General features: G+C 48.7%; 1 protein-coding gene across 1 annotated transcript in view; it reads right to left on the bottom strand.

Moving 5' to 3' along the window:
- Window positions 1-15,348, bottom strand: part of RASL10B (RAS like family 10 member B) — a 127,322-nt gene that overhangs the window by 90,469 nt on the left and 21,505 nt on the right. The window lies entirely within an intron of this gene.

The following is a 15,348-nucleotide window of genomic DNA, read 5'->3' as shown; positions in this document are numbered from 1 at the left end:
CGGGATTGTGTCTTTACTGTCTCTGTCTCGTGACTCAATGCTTCTGTCGTCAGTGACTTACAGGAATAGAAAGTGGGATGGAGCACAGGCCTTTCCAGCTCTGATGAAAGACGGTGCTCCCACAGAGCGAGCAAGAGACAATTGCAAGACAACATGTGGCCAAGGCAGGCAGGATAGGAGCCAACAAACCACCCAACCTCTAGCTCTGTGAAAGGTTAGTTAGCACCCTCCCAAAAATTCACAGATGGTGCACACAATGAATAAAGGTATTTTCAAGCTGAGCAAAATGGCCCAGGCGAGCATGCATGCAATGTCCTGGCTAGACACAAGTCTAAATAAAATACATTTTTTTGCTGGGAATATAGATCCATCAGTGTACAAGAAGGACAATCTTTTTTTAAGCTGCGAGTCCAAGGCAGCAGCTGACCCCTGTTCTATTGAAGAAGATGGGCAAGACAGTGGTCCCAATTCTGCTACTGTGTGCCACAAGATGGACAATTCTGGCCAATACAGAACAGAGCTTTCCTTTTAAACGTTATAAATTTTAATCACTTGCACCTGACAGACAATGGGGTTGAAGACAGTGTACTAAAGCACAAGTGGACAAAACAAGCAGGCCATCGCATGTTCAGAAGGAATGGATCCTCAGAAGCTTAGCCGAGATTGGGTGGCAGAGCCGGTGGTGGGAGGCGGGGCTGGTAGTTGGGCAGACTGGATGGACTGTGCAGGTCTTTTTCTGCCATCATCTATGTTACTATCCTGCTTATTTTCGAACGAGAAGCCCGGCCATCTTCTGACACAAATTGGGAGATGGCCGGCCATCTCCTAAACCCGGCCAAATTGGTATAATCGAAAGCCGATTTTGGCCGGCTTCAACTGCTTTCCGTCGCAGGGCTGGCCAAAGTTTAAGGGGGCGTGTTGGCAGGGTACGGAAGGCGGGACAGGGGCATGGTTAAGACATGGCCGGCTTCGGCCGATAATGGAAAAAAGAAGGCCGGCTCTGACGAACACTTCGCCGGCTTCACTTGGTCCATTTATTTTTAGGACCAAGCCTCAAAAAGGTGCCCCAACTGACCAGAGGACCACCGGAGGGAATCGGGGATCACCTCCCCTTACTCCCCCAGTGGTCACCAACCCCCTCCCACCCCCAAAAAAATTAAACATCATTTTTTGGCCAGCCTCTATGCCAGCCTCAAATGTCATACCCAGCTCCATGACTGCAGTATGCAGGTCCCTGGAGCTGTTTTTAGTGGGTGCAGTGCACTTCAGGCAGGTGGACCCAGGCCCATCCCCCCCCACCTGTTACACTTGTGGTGTTAAATGGGAGCCCTCCAAACCCCCCCCTCCCCCCCCCAAAAAAAAAAACCCACTGTACCCACATATAGGTGCCCCCCTTCATCCCTAAGGGCTATGGTAGTGGTGTACAGTTGTGGGGAGTGGATTTTGGGAGGGAGGGGGGCTCAGCACACAAGGTAAAGGAGGTATGCACCTGGGAGTTATTTTTGAAGTCCACTGCAGTTCCCCCTAGGGTGCCCGGTTGGTGTCCTGGCATGTGAGGGGGACCAGTGCACTACAAATGCTGGCTCCTCCCATGACCAAATGCCTTGGATTTGGCCGGGTTTGAGATCGCCGCCATTAGTTTCCATTATCGCTGAAAACCAATGCCGGCCATCTCTAAAGCCTGCCCAAATGTTGAGATTTGGCCGGCTCTGACCGTATTATCGAAACGAAAGACAGCCGGCTATCTTGTTTCGATAATACCATCGGGACGCCACTTTACGGGGCCGGCCATATAGATGCCCCTCTATGTTACTATGTAATATGGGCCTGTTGGCAAACCTAAAGGTCAAACATTGGAACCACAGACCCTAATTCCATAATGCAATACAATTAAATATAGTGGACTTCTAGGTTCAGTGTAGATTATAAAAAGAAATAAAACCAGGAAAACCTAATAAAATTCCTGGAAATTACAATAGTAAAATTAACACCATGGAGAAAAAAAAAGACAAATCAAGATAATTATTTTTTAAATAAAAGTCTTCAATGACCTCACAAAACTAGGGTAAGAAAATTCTATTTGAATGTGAAGAGGTAACAGATTCCAGTACTCCACTGCTTGAAATGAAAAAGAACCACTAAAATACCTTTGATATCAGACAGTATTTCTTGTTAGGAAGTTTAGAAACAAAGCTTTCCTCATATAAGAAGTTCTCTTAGGGAGAAGCAGCCTACACACATACAACTACACACATTTGCCTATTTGCGGATGATACTAAGATCTGTAACAGAGTGGACACCCGGGAAGAAGTGGAAAACATGAAGAAGGATCTGAGGAAGCTAGAAGAATGGTCTAAGGTTTGGCAATTAAAATTCAATGCCAAGAAATGCAAAGTGATGCACTTACGGAACAGAAATCCACGGGAGACGTAAGTGTTAGGCGGGGAGAATCTGATAGGTACGGACGGGGAGAGGGATCTTGGGGTGATAGTATCTGAGGATTTGAAGGCGACGAAACAGTGTGACAAGGCAGTGGCTGTAGCTAGAAGGTTGCTAGGCTGTATAGAGAGAGGTGTGACCATGTTATGATTGGGGTCAGAACTAGGGTTACCATATGGCTCCAGAAAAAGGAGGACGGATTGAGCCAGCCGGGTTTTACTTCCATTGCTTTCAGTGGAAGTAATTGAGCCAGCCGGGTTTTACTTCCATTGCTTTCAATGGAAAGCAATGGAAGTAAAACCCGGCTGGCTCAATCCGTCCTCCCCTCTCAAACTTACCTCTTTCCTGGGGGTCAGCTTCTTAGCTGGCTTCTGTTTCTTTTCTCTGTCCTTTCTGAGCTGGCTCTGTCTCTCTGTGCTGGCAGCTTCCAGCAGCATGGGGTTAATTGTTTTACTTTACTACAGCTGTGTGTTGCCTGAGTTGCTCTACCTCTCTTTGGGTGTACTGGCTTCAAGTGCTTCACGGTTTTGCATTGGTGTGGGTTGGGCCTCTCTGGGTCAGTGTGCTTTTGCCTAGGTCTAGGGAGTGTGACATCATCAGGGAGGGCCTTGATAAGGAAGTGGTGTTGTTTCCTTCAGGGCCTTTGCAACGGTTGTGTTTGCTTTAGGTAGGGTGGTGCAGTGTGCACTTCTGACGTTGTGTCTAGTTTCCCTGCTTGCTTTTGCTAAGGTCCAGGTTAGTGTTAGTGCAGTGTGCACTGGTGACTGTGTGTTTAGCTTTCCTGCTTTTCCCTTATGGTTCCCCTGCTTTTCCCTCTTGGTTTTGGAAGCTCTGTTGCTGATAGAAGTACTTCAGGGTTTGGTGTTGTTAGGAACACTGCAGAGTTTGCTGTTAGAAGTACTTCTGGTGTTTGTGCTATTGGGAGCATTGCAGTCTTTGCTGTTGGTGTTTGGTGCTTTAGAAGTACTTTTGGCTTATGTGTTAGCTTCACTGCTTTTTCCTTGTGGCTCCCCTGTCTTCCCTTTTAGTGCTAGGAGCTCTTCTGGTTGCTTACCAGAGTAGTGCTTAGGAAGCACCTTGTTAGTTGTATCTAGCTTGCTAGAGCAGTGCTTAGGTAGCTTGGTAGTTTTGTGTTTAGCTTATTAGTGTAGAGCTCTGCTTGTAGCACCTGTGTTAGCTTTGTGTTTAGTTCCCTGCTCTGTTAGTTTAGGGCTTGGGAAGTCCCTTTCTTGAGCAGGGCTTAGGAGCTCCTGTTTAGTATAGAGCTTAGGAAGTCCTTTTGTCAGTTTACTGTTAGGAACACTCCTGCTGGTTTAGGACTTGGGAGCACGTAGATCAGTTTAGGTTTAGGAGTACTTCTGTTTCCAGTCCTGGTCCCTGTGTCATCCGGTATCCAGTAAGTCCTGCCGGCTACTCGAACCCAGGAGCTCAACTTCTGGGGGGCTTAGTAGCTAAGTGCAGGTGAAGCTGTACGGACCAGTCCAGTGTGCTCCGATCCGGTGTGTTCCAGTCTGGTGCGCTCCAGTCCAGTGTGTTCCGGTCCGGTGTGTGTTCCAGTCCTGTGTCCTCCAGTCCATGTGTTCCGGTTCGCTGGGCAGTGCCTGCAGTCCCTGTCGGTGTCGTTGTGCTTGCCCAGCGTTGGTTAGTGGGTTTTGCCTGCTGCTGTCGCTCCTCGTCAGCAGCCCAAGGGCTCACGTTTGCTCCAGAGCCCAGCCCCGCGGGCTCTGAACCTGAGAACCTGACAGATTGCAAAGGCCATGAGCCCGGCAAGAACCCCCGCCCAGCTGACCCAGCTGGGGTCCAGCTCCATCGTTGTTCTTGATCCTTCTATGACTCTTCGTCAGTATCGGAATAAACTGTTGTCTCATTCTGTTTTGAAGAAGACCCCTGAAGCGGCAGCTGAGAGAAAACGTGTCCGGTGGCTTGGAATTGCTGAAAACCCAGTTTCAGATATGGACCCTTTTATCAGCTCGCTGACTATCGCCGCAGCCTTGTCTTGAATCCAGCTTTGTGGGATACTCCTGAAGCTGTCGCTGAGAGGAGACGTCTTGGGAATTCCATGCTCTGGGCCCAGCAGGGGTCCAGTCCCGTTCAAGCAGTGCGCCCAGACAAGCCTCTGAATTCAGTCCGAGCAGCACATCCAGCTAAGCTTCAGAGTCCAGTCCGAGGGACGCTTCTGACCGAGCCTCTGATGCCAATTCAGGTGGCGCTTCCATTCGAGTCTCCGAGTCCAGTCCGAGGGATGCTTCTGACCGAGCCTCCGATGCCAGTTCAAGTGGCGCTTCCACTCAAGCTTCAGAGTGCAGTCCGTGGGACACTGCTGGCCGAGCCTCCGATTCCAGTCCAAGAGGGGTTTTCTCACCGAGCCTCCGGTGCCAGTCCAGATGGCGCCTCCACGCAAGCCTCGGAGTCCAGTTCAAGTGGCGCTTCAAACCAAGCCTCCTAGTACCAGTTTGGATCCCAGTTCCAACCCCATTTTTGATCTGGATCCGTTTCTGACACTCCAGGATTACCGGGTTGCACTTTTATCTGATCCAGCCCTGAAGAATACTCCTGAACTGCAGCGGAAAGAAGGCGTGTCTCCTGGCTTGGGTTCGAAGAGAACCCAGTTTCTGCTATTGACCCTGCTACCAAGCTCTTCTTTTATCGCTTCCAGCTTCTCTCGGATCCAGCCCTGCGGGATACTCCTGAAGCCCAAGCTGAAAGAAGGTGGCTTCCTGATTTTTCCCGCCAAACTTCTGAGTCCAGCCTGAAGGGCTTTGCCAGCCAAGATGCTGAGTCCGGAGCGAGTTGCAGCAGTGGCAGCCAAGATGCTGAGTCTGGATCGAGTTGCAGTTCCAGTCAAGATGCTGAGAATTGTAGTTCCAGTCAAGATGCTGAGTCTGGATCGAGTTGTAGTTCCAGTCAAGATGCTGAGAATTGTAGTTCCAGTCAAGATGCTGAGTCTGGATCGAGTTGCAGTTCCAGTCAAGATGCTGAGTCTGGAGCGAGTGGTAGTTCCAGTCAAGATGCTGAGTCTGGAGCGAGTTGCCGTATCTTGTTAAGGATGTAAAAAGAATTGAAGCGGTGCAAAGAAAAGCTACGAGAATGGTATGGGATTTGCGTTACAAGACATATGAGGAGAGACTTGCTGAACTAAACATGTATACTCTGGAGGAAAGGAGAAACAGGGGTGATATGATACAGACGTTCAAATATTTGAAAGGTATTAATCCACAAATGAACCTTTTCCGGAGATGCGAAGGCGGTAGAACAAGAGGACATGAAACGAGATGCAGATGGCTGACCAAGATGGTCGCGTGAGCGGCTAGCGCCGCGAACCAGGGTCACCAACTGATGGGAAAACGGCTCGCCCGACGGTCGAGACAGACCGGAATGCGGCCGGATTCGAGCCAAGTCCGAGCTGGGTCGGACGAACCCTCCGAGCTCACCGGAGTGCGAGTTTGTCGAGCGGTGAACCCCTGATCAGCCACACTTGTGACGGATGTTCCGAGGCTTGACCTGGGCCTGCCCGATCCAGTGGCCGCCGACTCACAGCTGACTCACTCGCAGCCCCGGCCTCACAGGGCGAAAATTAATCTCGCCGACAAACGAACCAAACCTAGTACCAACTGAAGCGAGGATCGCTGCGCTGGAGAGGGGAAAGCGCCGTCCCAACCCTGGAGCCGCGCGTGGCGTGCACAGCCACCATAGCTTCCTGGTGATTGCTGCAGCTGAGTCTTACCTGTCTGGGCTTATTAGCCATTTTGAAACTCTCTGGCTTTGCCTTTGCATTGCGTCTTAGGCCCTGGTATGTGGGTGCTTGTGCACTTTTGCCTGAGAGACTTTGTCTGGACCTGATTCTGTTTTTGCTGGTTTCCTGCCTCTTGAACCTTGCCTGGACTTGGACTTAGACTTTGCTTGCCGCCTGCCTTTGGAACTTTTGCCTGGGTCTGACTTTGCTTTTGCTCACTGCCTGCCTTTTGAACTTTTGTCTGGACCTGACTACTGCTTTTGCTTGCCGCCTGCATAGAGACTTCTGCCTGGACCTGACTTTGCTTTTGTTTGCCGCCTGCCTTTTGACCCTTTGCCTGGACCTGGACTTTGCTTTGTTGCCGCCTGCCTTTTGAACCTTTGCCTGGACCTGTCTTCTGCTTGCTGGCTGACTGCCTAGAGACCTAGCCTGGATTTGCTGGTATGTCTGTTCTGCCTTGCTTCTGCTGTGGGGTGGTTTTTCCTGCCACTGCCGCTCCTCGGCAGTGGCCCAAGGGCTCACAAACCCAGTTTCCTGCTGTGAAAGCGTGACACCACCCATATTAAAGAACACGCACTAGATATCATTACACACAAATTCTCACCAGAACACAATATCACATTAAAAGACACAAAATGGATAGCCATACCATGGTCTGATCACTACAAAGCAAGCCTCTCCCTTCACTGGTGAACGAAAAAAAAATTCACAACACAAACAAGAACAATCAACTTATACCACGAGAGGCAAAACAGACCCACCAACATTTTGGCAACAACTCTATAACAACGAATGGACAGCACCAACAGACTCAACCCAATTTCTACAGGATTGGGACAACAGATGCAGAATCATACTAGACCACTTAGCACCACTTCAAACCAGAACCTCACATAGAAAAAATTCAACACCATGGTTCAACGAAGAACTTAAAGAACTAAAAACACAAGTCAGAAGATCAGAGTGGGCATGGAATAAGAAAAAAGACGATTCTGCATTTAACGACTGGAAGCAGCTACTAAGGAAATACAAATACGCAATCAGACAAACTAAAAGATCTTACTATAAAACTAAAATCGGACCGGGCTACAAAGACACACAAAAACTCTTCCAACTTGTAAATAAACTACTGGATACCACTCCGATTTCCTCCAACAACGTGGACACTCCATCAGCAGACAACCTTGCGAACTAGTTCAAAGAGAAAATCATAAAGCTACGATTCACACTACCGACCAATACAACCGACTATGTAAACCTCCTCGAATGTTTAGACCCACTACTCTGGGAATATCCAGCTGACCGATCATGGACTAACTTTGACACACTCTCACCCGACAATACTTCTCGACTGCTTAAAAACTACGCCAAATCGCAATGCAAATTAGATACCTGCCCTAGCAATCTTATAAGATCTGCCCCTCAACAATTCAAAACTGACCTCACGATACACCTGAATTATATGCTTCAAAAGGGTCTCTTCCCAAAAGATAAAGGAAATATCCTACTTACTTCTCTACCAAAAGACGCAAAGAAATCTGCAAGCGACCTAACCAACTATCGCCCAGTAGCATCGATCCCGCTGACAACCAAAATCATGGAAGGCGCAGTGACAAAACAACTCACTAACTACCTAAACAAACACTCTATTCTGCATGAATCTCAATCAGATCGAATTACAGCACCAAAACTGTATTGGTAACTTTAATGATGTTACGTTCCTCACCTGGTTCCAGGCCTGCGGTGTCACTCCATCCTAGCCGTGCTCAGTCGGGGCACAAGGGCTCACATTTCTCCAGTCATAACAAATTAATAAATTTAAACAAACAATTGCAGTTGGCAACAACATACTTCTTTTGCAATTTGACATGTCCAGCGCCTTCGACATGGTCAACCATGGAATACTTCTACACATTCTGGAATACTTTGGGATTGGAGGAAATGTTCTTAGCTGGTTTAGAGGATTCCTGACAATGAGATCTTACCAAGTAACAACCAAAGCGGCGACATCAGCCCCATGGACACCCAAATGTGGAGTCCCCCAAGGATCCCCTCTCTCACCAACCCTCTTTAACCTAATGATGATACCTCTAGCCAAGCTACTAGACAATCAAAACCTCAATCCATATATACATGCAGATGATGTCACAATCTACATCCCGTTTAAACACGATCTAAAGGAAATTACCAACGAAATCAACCAAAGCTTCCAAATCATGCACTCCTGGGCGGATGCATTTCAACTAAAGCTCAACGCAGAAAAAACACAATGCCTTATACTTACATCACAATACAATACAAACAACTTCCTCACCATAACTACCCCAAACTTTTCCCTCCCCGTCTCTAACACTCTGAAAATTCTTGGAGTTACCATAGATCGACATCTCACACTTGAAAGTCACGTGAAGAATACAACTAAGAAAATGTTTCACTCCATGTGGAAACTCAAAAGAGTAAAACCTTTCTTCCCAAGGGCCATTTTCCGAAATCTGGTACAATCGATGATACTAAGTCACCTGGACTACTGCAATGCACTTTACGCTGGATGTAAAGAACAGATTATCAAGAAACTTCAAACCGCCCAAAACACCGCAGCCAGACTCATATTTGGAAAAACAAAATATGAAAGTGCAAAACCCCTAAGAGAGAAGTTACATTGGCTATCTCTTAAAGAACGTATCACGTTCAAGATTTGCCCGATAGTTCATAAAATCATTTACGGAGACGCCCCGTCATACATGCACGACCTAGTGGACCTCCCACCCAGGAACGTCAAAAGATCTGCCCGTACTTTTCTTCAGCTACACTTCCCCAGTTGCAAGGGATTAAAATACAAACTAATACATGCGTCCAGCTTTTCTTACATGAGCTCGCAGATGTGGAATACACTACCAAAATACTTAAAAACAATTAATGAAATAACCAACTTTCGCAAATCGTTAAAAAACTCTCTCTTCATTAAAGCTTACCACGAGAATCCATAACTAACCACAACATACCACCACAACTCCTTGACTATGACTGTCTCCTTTATATAACTGTTTGATTATATTGACATGTGAACCTTATTATTCTTATTATCTTTGTAACACCAATTGTATTTTGTACCCTGAAATGGCAATGCCATTACAGGTATTTGTAAGCCACATTGAGCCTGCAAACAGGTGGGAAAATGTGGGATACAAGTGCAATAAATAATAATAATAAATTGAAGGGGGGCAGACTCAAGAAAAATGTCAGGAAGTATTTTTTCACAGAGAGAGTAGTGGGTGCTTGGAATGCCCTCCCGCGGGAGGTGGTGGAAATGAAAACGGTAACAGAATTCAAACATGCGTGGGATAAGCATAAAGGAATCCTGTGCAGAAGGAATGGATCCTCAGGAGCTTAGTCAAGATCAGGTGGTAGAGCCGGTGGTGGGAGGCGGGACTGGTGGTTGGGAGGCGGGGATAGTGCTGGGCAGACTTATACGGTTTGTGCCAGAGCCAGTGGTGAGAGACGAGACTGTGGTTGGGAGGCGGGGACAGCAGACTTACACGGTCTGTGCCAAAGCCGGTGGTGGGAGGTGGGACTGTGTTTGGGAGGCGGGGACAGTGCTGGGCAGACTTATATGGTCTGTGCCAGAGCCGGTGGTGGGAGGCGGGGCTGGTGGTTGGGAGGCAGGGATAGTGCTGGGCAGACTTATACAGTCTGTACCAGAGCTGGTGGTGGGAGGCAGGGATAGTGCTGGGCAGACTTATACGCCACTGCTACCATTCTCTCCATTGTGAATATTGACCTTTTAATCCTACTCTCTGTTTCCTATCTTTCAAGCAGTTTTTAATCCACAGTAAGACACTACCTCCGATCCCATGTCCCTCTAATTTCCTCTGTAGTCTTTCATGAGGGACCTTATCAAACGCCTTCTGAAAATCTAGGTACACAATAACAACCGGCTCACCTTTGTCCACATGTTTGTTTACCCCTTCAAAGAAATGCAGCAGATTGGTGAGGCAAGACTTCCCTTCACTAAATCCATGTTGACTTTGTCCCATTAGTCCATGCTTTTGAATGTGCTCTGTAATTTTGTTCTTATGCTGTTTCTTATTATTTTCAGTCGGTTCATTCTTCCATTTTCTGAAGGATTTTCTTTTAGCTCTAATAGCTTCCTTCACCTCACTTATTAACCATGCCGGCTGTCGTTTGGTCTTCCGTCCTCCTTTTTTAATACGCGGAATATATTAGGCCTGGGCTTCCAGGATGGTGTTTTTGAACAGCATCCATGCCTGGTGTAAATTTTTGACCCTCGCAGTTATCCAACCTTTCAAGTTGGATAACAATGGAAGTGCAGCTTCACTTAAGGTTTAGAGGTTTTTTTTAAGGAAATACGGTTTAAGTAAGCACTGTCCTTTAGTATTTATTTAGATTTTGCTCACACCCGCTCACACCCTATTCAGTAGCAGCTCAAGATGGGTGGCAGAGCCGGTGGCGGGAGGCGGGGATGGTGCTGGGCAGACTTATACGGTCTGTGCCAGAACCGGTGGTGGGAGGCGGGGCTGGTGGTTGGGAGGCGGGGATAGTGCTGACAGACTTATACGGTCTGTGCCAGAGCCGGTGGTGGGTGGCAGAGCTGGTGGTTGGGAGGCGGGGAAAGTGTTGGGCAGACTTATACGGTCTGTGTCAGAGCCGGTGGTGGGTGGCGGAGCTGATGGTTGGGAGGCGGGGAAAGTGTTGGGCAGACTTATACGGTCTGTGTCAGAGCCGATGGTGGGAGGAGGAGCTGGTGGTTGGGAGGCGGGGATAGTGCTGGGCAGACTTATACGGTCTGTGCCAGAGCCGGTGGTGGGAGGAGGGGCTGGTGGTTGGGAGGCGGGGATAGTGCTGGGCAGACTTACACAGTCTGTGCCCTAAAAAGGACAGGTACAAATCAAGGTAAGGTATACACAAAAAGTAGCACATATGAGTTTATCTTGTTGGGCAGACTGGATGGACCGTGCAGGTCTTTTTCTGCCGTCATCTACTTTGTTACTTTCAGGGACACTGGGTATTTCCCTGTCTCTGGAGGGCTCACAATCTAAGTTTGTACCTGAGGCAATTGAGGGTTAAGTGACTTGCCCAAGATCACAAGGAACCTCTGGATATCAAGACTTGTGCTCTAACCACGAGACATTTTGGTGTAGTGTTTAGGATTGCTTTCCAGTGACTCCCATTTTCATTTCACGTGTTTTTCCCTGTTCAGATTGGTTATTGTCTCATGATTTGCTACAGCCTCCTTACTTAAACAGAGTTTTTTCTCACTTTGTAAACTGCCTTTAAAATCGTCACTGGGTTTTGGCACATAGAATCTGTGAGGCTCAGTAAGACGGTACTTGTTTCCTCCGCTCCCTTCAGTCATGTGTGCTCTGTGTTCTCGTCGCAGTGTGAGGAGTACGGGTGGGCTCTAATGACAAACTGCACAGCAACATTCTGATTTATAAAGATTAAAAGGATGGCTGTGAAATTTGGTAATTTCAAAAGCTTTAAGCATGACTACACAGAGTCTAGCCCTGTGAGTCTTCAGGACCTAAATTATATCTATCTCCCAGCAAAGAGAGGACAGAGTGGGGGTTGAGAACATTTATACCTTTGAGGCATTTCAATAATGAACAAGTAGGAGGTATTGGAGCAGAAAGAAAATTCTAGACACATAAAAAGGTCATAATATAAGACTCAAAAGGGAATAGACTCAGGAGTAGAATTAAGAAATATTTCTTGGTGGAAAGGTTGATAGACTTATGGAAAGAGCTCCCAGCCACCCAGGGATAAGCGGAGGGCATCCCAAGGGGCACCGAAATGAGAATGAAGCCAGGATGTGCAGTATTACAGCAAGAAGGTAGAAGGGCCAGGCTTCCTTAGGCTTCTGTGTTTGTGTTTCTAGAAAACCCCAGGGGAATTTTCACATGGTCCACACTTCCTTAGCATGTCTATACATGCAGTCACTTGCACCTTCTTTTCACATGGGTGGAAATGTGCTAAATGTATACATAAAGCTTTGAAAAGTCCATCTGTACCAGGGGTGGTGCCAGGACTATCTCCCAGAGCTGTCAAGGGGGCCAGTTTTTTCAGCGAGAAATTTAGGGAATATCCCCAGCTCTGCCCAGCCCAGCCTCTGATACACCTCGCTCTCATGGCCCGTGGCACCAGCAGTCACCTCCCCTTCCAAGGGCAGCAGGAGACACCTTAATAAAACGCAATCTCCTGCTACTGCAGCTCTTATCACAAGACTAGTCCCACAGCAGCAGGAGATGACGGTTTATTAAGGCGTCTCCTGCTGCTACTGGACAGGGAAGCTGCTCCGCGGGAGATCCCAGTTTCCCAGCGGGACTGCGGGAGACGACCCATAAAAGCAAGAGTCTCCAAGCTCAATGCAGGAAACTTGGCAGGTCTGATCTCCAGCAAGCCCCAACATCATGGTAATGTCAGAAGCAGAAATGTACAGAGCCCCACAGACCTTCTGTAATAAATAAGTAAAAATTTAACTAAAAATAATGAAAACAAAATTATAGATTGGCTATTCTGAAAATATTTGCAAAAGTATTTAAAATCACCAAAACTCTGGTAAATGACATTTTCTGTATATGCTTCTCATGGTCTTGCGGGCCACATAAAATTTACTGGTGGGCTGCATTTGGCCCACGAGCTGCAGGTTACCCACCCCTGATCTGCACCCCTCTCCTCCACTATGCTCAAGGGTCCCTAGGGAACAGAACCTCCCAATGAAAAATAACAACCACAACCTAAGCATATATAATTTTAGCATTGCAAGCTGTGCCCACATATCAGGGCCGAAAGGGGGGGGCAGGGGGGGACAACATTCTCCAGGTCCAGGCCTCCAAGGGGGGGTCTGGCGCCAGGGTCTTTCAGCTGCTCCCAGGCCGCTAGCACTGCAGTCCCCGGTCTCACCTGCCCCCGGGCTCAGGGCACCCCCCGCCCCCAATCCCTACCAGTGTCGCCGGCCTCACCTGCCCGCCCTCGGCTCCGTCGATAGCCCCCCTCCGTCTGCCACCGTGACTGGGCCCCCTGCATTCAAATCGGCAGCGCCTCACCTCCGTGTGAAGGCGGCAGATCGCCTCCCTTCGGGCCCTCCGTCACTGTGCCCCGCCCACACAGAAACAGGAAGTGACGAGGGCGGGACACAGTGAGGGAAGGCCCGAAGGGAGGCAATCTGCCACTTTCACACGGAGGTGCGGCGCTGACTATTTGAATGCAGGGGACCCAGTCACGATGGCGGACGGAGGAGGGCTATCGACGGAGCCGAGGGCGGGCAGGTGAGGCCGGCGACACTGGTAGGGATTGGGGGGCGGGGGGTGCCCTGAGCCCGGCTCAGTCTCTCGGCAGCCCTGCCACATATCCCCATAACTGTAAAAGGCGGGGAATAAAGAACTTATTTTTAGGATATAGTAACATAGTAGATGACGGCAGAAAAAGACCTGCACGGTCCATCCAGTCTGCCCAACAAGACAACTCATGTGTGCTACTTTTTGTGTATACCCTACTTTGATTTGTACCTGTGCTCTTCAGGGCACAGACCATATAAGTCTGCCCAGCACTATCCCCGCCTCCCACCACTGGCTCTGGCACAGACCGTATAAGTCTGCCCAGCACTATCCCCGCCTCCCACCACCGGCTCTGGCACAGACCGTATAAGTCTGCTCAGCACGATCCCTGCCTCCCAACCTCCAGTCCCGCCTCCCACCACTGGCTCTGGCACAGATCGTATAAGTCTGCCCCGCACTATCCCCGCCTCCCACTACCGGCTCTGCTAACCAATCTTGGTTAAGCTCCTGAGGATCCATTCCTTCTGAACAGGATTCCTTTATGTTTATCCCACGCATGTTTGAATTCCGTTACCGTTTTCATCTCCACCACCTCCCACGGAGGGCATTCCAAGCATCCACCACTCTCTCCGTGAAGAAATACTTTCTGACATTTTTCTTGAGTCTGCCCCCCTTCAATCTCATTTCATGTCCTCTTGTTCTACCGCCTTCGTATCTCCGGAAAAGGTTCGTTTGCGGATTAATACCTTTCAAATATTTGAACGTCTTTATCATATCACCCCTGTTTCTCCTTTCCTCCAGGGTATACATGTTCAGGTCAGCAAGTCTCTCCTCATACGTCTTGTTACGCAAATCCCATAACATTCTCGTAGCTTTTCTTTGCACCGCTTCGATTCTTTTTACATCCTTAGCAAGATACGGCTTCCAAAATACTCCAGATGGGGCCTCACCAACGACTTATACAGGGGCATCAACACTCCCTTTCTTCTGCTGGTCACACCTCTCTCTATACAGCCCAACAACCTTCTAGATACAGCCACTGCCTTGTCACACTGTTTCGTCGCCTTCAAATCCTCAGATACTATCACCCCAAGATCCCTCTCCCCGTCCCTCTCCCAAGATCAGACTCTCGCCACCTAACACATACGTCTCCCATGAATTTCTATTCCCTAAGTGCATCACCACATTGGTAGTGATATTCATGCATTGCATGTTTCAGTAGCCTAGTGGTTAGTGCAGCGGACTTTCATCCTGGGGAACTGGGTTTGATTCCCACTGCAGCTCCTTGTGACTGTGGGCAAGTCACTTAACCCTCCATTGCCCCAGGTACGAAATAAGTACCTGTATATATGTAAACCGTTTTGAATGTAGCTGCAAAAACCTCAGAAAGGCGGTATATCAAGTCCCATTTCCCTTTCCATCCCCCCTCATTCTTTTATTCCCCTGCCACACCCTGATCCCCTCATCACACAAACACACATCCATACCTATAACTATCCTCTCCCCTTCACACCCCTCCCTCTAACCCACCCCCTTCCTGCTCTTCATTCCTCAACCTTATACGGTCTGTGCCAGAGCTGGTGGTGGGAGGCAGGAATAGTGCTGAGCAGACTTATAGGGTCTGTGCCAGAGCTGGTGGTTGGGAGGCGGGACTGGTAGTTGGGAGGCGGGGATAGTGCTGGGCAGACTTATAGGGTCTGTGCCAGAGCTGGTGGTGGGAGGCGGAACTGGTAGTTGGAAGGCGGGGATAGTGCTGGGCAGACTTATAGGGTCTGTGCCAGAGCTGGTGGCAGACTTATACGGTCTGTGCAGGGGCTGGTGGTTGGGAGGCGGGACTAGTGCTGGGCAGACTTATACGACCTGTGCCGGAGCTGGTGGTTG

This window comes from Microcaecilia unicolor, chromosome 13, assembly GCF_901765095.1.
Source record: "Microcaecilia unicolor chromosome 13, aMicUni1.1, whole genome shotgun sequence".
NCBI classification, from domain to species: Eukaryota; Metazoa; Chordata; class Amphibia; order Gymnophiona; family Siphonopidae; genus Microcaecilia; species Microcaecilia unicolor.
The sequence above is the reverse complement of the archived record's forward strand: the minus strand, read 5'-3'. Positions and strand labels throughout refer to the sequence as shown.